We start from the raw sequence: 4379 nt of genomic DNA, 5'->3' as shown, positions 1-4379 counted from the left end.
GCGGAAGCGTAGCACCCATTCATCAGTTCCCCCTTCAGGTAAACACTGTTAGCTCTGTCAGCACTGTTGCCGTAGTTTTCACTGTTAGCGCTGTTAGCACCAGCTCAGCCGTCGCCATGTTTAGAGCCCTGCAGGGGCAACAGAAATGCTCACAATCATGTAACATTTGACAAAACTTTATTTTAAATGGTCACATCCACATAGCCTTTAGAAAGGTGCCGAATAAAAGTATGGCTTTTCCTGAAAAAAATATGTATTATGATTGTGAATTAATCATTTTAAAAATCTTTTGTTTACCTGAGTGGAAGATATCTGACGTTTGGTTCTCACTTCCCCTGAGGCTAGTGAGGCATGTGAGCCAATAGTAAAATGACGTTGGTATCAAGTGGTGTCTCTGGCTCGTCAGATAGTGTGGGAAAAAAACATATAAATGGCTGAGATTGACGGTAAGTGGCTGGCAATGACTTGTTGTGAAGTAAATGCAATTGAACGGGGTAGAGAGAATGTGATATCTGGGGGCTGAATGTTATCAATGTTATCAATAACACCTCTATGTGACATACAATAGTGTTTTCCTTTCAGTACTGCAGTCTGCAGCAACTGCTCTTCTTTGGCATTTTAAAGCTTTAGGCAAATCACTTGGGGGCTTTTAATGTGAAGCAAACACGAGGAATGTATTTTGTTTGTTGAAACGACTGATGTTGTCATTCTTCTTGGGAGGACACAAAATTGATCTAATTGCGGTGGCTCACAGCACGACAGTGGTGACGAATGTCCTACTTCTTTTATTGACCTGTTGCCTTGGATCCAATACATTTTTCATGTCAGTCTTTCACATTTGAAGGTGTGTCTTCGAGGCTTATTTCGGGAACAGTATATATTGGCTGTTATCTGGACATGAAAAGATGATCTTTGCTTGGAAGACGCTGGTGACCACTGAGCTACAGTATTTTATGTGCACACAGAACTTTTATTTTGTTTATTTGTTCCATTTTCACTTCAAGGATGCCGTAGTTTAAGGAAAATTCTACTTTTTTAACTGACTAATTAACTGATTACATTGCGATTAATCATGATTAATCATGGACAATCATGTCATTAATCGCGATTAAATATTTTAACCGATTGACAGCCCTAAATATTACCTGTATAGAGATTGCCTTAGTATTGCGAAAGCATTTATGTCTTGACTCCTGAAAATGTCCAATGACCAGCAAGAGTTGAGTTATAGCAGTACAGTACAGATCTATCATAGAAATGTCATTCCACATACATGCTCCTTTCATTCACAGTTGCCAGGAAAGATATATTTGATATCTGTCTGACCTGAATTTGCCATTCGGTGCCACCGACTGAGGAGAAACAAGCGAATAAACCGATGGTCGGGAAACAGAGAGCAAAGGACAGATGTGACTGAATTGTTGATTCGAGCACATCACAAGGACGAATGTGGACGGATAGAGAGATGTAAAGGCGGGCGAGAGAGAGAGAGAGAGTCGATGCGAAGAGACATGCCAGTCTTGGAAACTCTTGCATCACAGCTGGAAGTCCATCAGAGCAAAAGAGATGAGGCGTTTTTTGAAATGAACCCAAGGGGAAGCAGTCAAAGGAGCAAGATGAGTTGTAAGATGGTGCGAGGTCAAGGGGATGAGCATGACTGGGATGCGTAACTGAGAAAAAGTTGGCATCTCCAAAACTTGTGTAGTCAGCTTTTACCAAAGTAAATAAGAAGCGTAAAGCTTTACGGTTCCAGTCCTTCAGTTTTTGAGGACTTTTCTCTAAATGTGAGTTCAGGCCGTTCAGAAATAGCACCGACCATTCTTTAAAAAAATCCCAAGCAGCACGCGGTGTTGTCGCTCCTGAACACCACTTATCCTGACTTAACGCCATGTTGAGCCTTGTCAAGCACCTCTCGTCCCCGTTGGAGTGTCTCTGGGGCCGTGATTGGAGTGTGAGGCCGAAGCACAGCGCTGCGTAAGTGGCTATCTGGTGCTCCATTTGGGAACACTTAAGACTCCCCCACCGCTAATTACGTAGCTCTAATTAGCTTGCGGGTAGAAACCAGTAAATGCCTAATTGTCTATTGACATTATGCAATGAGCTGCAACAAAACCCTCTATCTCTGTTACCGTAACGCCTCAACAGCAAAAAATATAGGCTGCTGCTGAGAGCCTGTGGGGGTTTGAGGCGCAAATCGCAAGCACACAATGGAAAGGGAATACGAATATTCATATTCAGTATTCAAATCATGACTTTTCAAAGTCGGCGGAGATGTGAAAGACTCGAGTCTGTCAGAGATAGGCAGAAATATTGTCTCCGTCTCCTTTTTTTTCCTGGCTCCTCTCTTTGTTCCTTTATCATATCCAAATTAAATGAGCTGTACTGAAGTAAAATACTCGTATTCGAGCAACAAAAATAACGATATGAAGTTAATGAGCGATACTGAATTGCCACAAGACAAAGACACAACAAGACGTAAAAATGATTAACAATAACAAACGCTCAGTCTGCCGTTCTGCAGCGGAGAGGCCCGGCGGATCCCACGAGCATTTCCAGGATCCACACACACAGAAAGTATATTATATAGATGCAAGCATCTGCAGATTTCTTGCTTTGGGACCGAGCTCACATTCAGTGCCCGTATGTGTGTCTGTGTGTAGCCGACGCTAACATTTATTCTCAAGGCTTTGGGTATGATGAGAATTAACTCACCAACAGCAGTAATTGATGCATGTTATTTATGCTTTTAATCCAGTCCTTCTGCTTTGCAGGTGGAACATTTGAAGCATCAGCAGCAGCTCAGTGAATGGTCAGCTTTTCAAGGTACAAGTTGCCAAGTATTTTCATTTTGGATCCTCTATTGATGTTGAAAATAAACTGAGGACACAGCAGACGCATCAAGGTGATTTGATGAGGCACTTGAAGCTTTAAGTGCGCTTATGAAAACAACATTTGAGAGCTTTTCCCTTGTTGTCTTATTTCACCGCTGTATAGGATGGAAAATTGCTGCTAAATTTATTCAGACTCATTCGGGGAATACATCCTGTTCAGACAGACTCCCTCGAGGTTATATTATCAGAGCAAAATCATGTACCGTACCTAATCTAATAAAACTAGTCAGAAATCAAGACATTTGTTTCTGTTCAAATTAATCGTATACATTGTCTGTATTAAATGACAGACAGCTTGAGTGTATCTTAACTACTGCTAGACAAAAGCTTCCTTTAGACTGTGATTATTGCTGACACATGGCGCTGTGGGAATGTATGGTTAATATTGCTGTTGTTGTTGTGGTCATACATATCCATCCTGCTCTCAAATAGTTTTTTCTTTTATCACAATAACACAAGGAAGCTCTGAATCAAATCCAGCGAGAGCCGCAGAGGAGCAGATTCAGGCGATAAAGTGCTGAGTCGGCGGTTAGTTGACAGGAGCTAACATTAGCTCATAAGCCTGTATTTCTCACACAGTATACCTTCTGTCAGACCAGCTGCAGAGTGGTACCAGCACTCCTGACATGCAGGCCCTGTGTGTTATGGGACTAATCTGTCAGAATCTGAGAAAACTAGATGGAAGTATCAGACTTTTTCAAACCTATATGGCCGAAAACTCCTGAATACTGCAAATCCCTGTTGTTTTCCTGTTTCATAATTTATTGTTGTTTTCAAGCCAACACCCAAAGAGCGTTCAGTCCAGTCCATCACTGGATGAAATACTTTCAACCTTTACGACATTTTCCCAGCAGCCTTAGCTGTACTTTGTGCTTTATGAGCAAATGTTAACAACTTACAGTGTAATACAATCCCATAAAAAATTGCCATTACTAATTTTGACACGGTAACACTGACAGAGTGTTTGTTCCACAGAAGCATCTGAGAAGATGTCATTGGAAACGGTTTGGAAAAGAGCAGGCACTTCCATCAAGAAAAAGCCTTCAGTGTCGTTCTTTGTTAATATAGTTCAATAGTTAATTTACTAACCAATTACAACATACGATGTAAAATACTTTTTTAATCCCCTTTGGGGGGAAACTGAGAGGGGAGGCCGGGCTGTGTTCACGTTGTCATACAAGAGAGGTAGAAACAGAAACTCACTTATTACTGTGCTGTGAGAAATATAAGGATGTGAGAGATGTTTTCTTTGGAAAAATAAATAACATCTATATCCTGAGGTCATCCATCTCCCTGATCCTCAGAAAATACCATATTTATGTGGGGAGGAAAAAATCAATGTGCAAAATATGTTGACTGTTGCCATACGATAAGAGGTGCTACAAGCTCTGAACTTGTTTCTGATTGACTACATCTGTAAAAGAATGTGTATTTAAAATGTATTTGGTATATTGTGATTGTGATTATTTCTTATGAAATGTAATTTTT

This window comes from Sebastes fasciatus, chromosome 18, assembly GCF_043250625.1.
Source record: "Sebastes fasciatus isolate fSebFas1 chromosome 18, fSebFas1.pri, whole genome shotgun sequence".
Classification (NCBI taxonomy): Eukaryota; Metazoa; Chordata; class Actinopteri; order Perciformes; family Sebastidae; genus Sebastes; species Sebastes fasciatus.
This window is presented reverse-complemented; position numbering follows the sequence as displayed.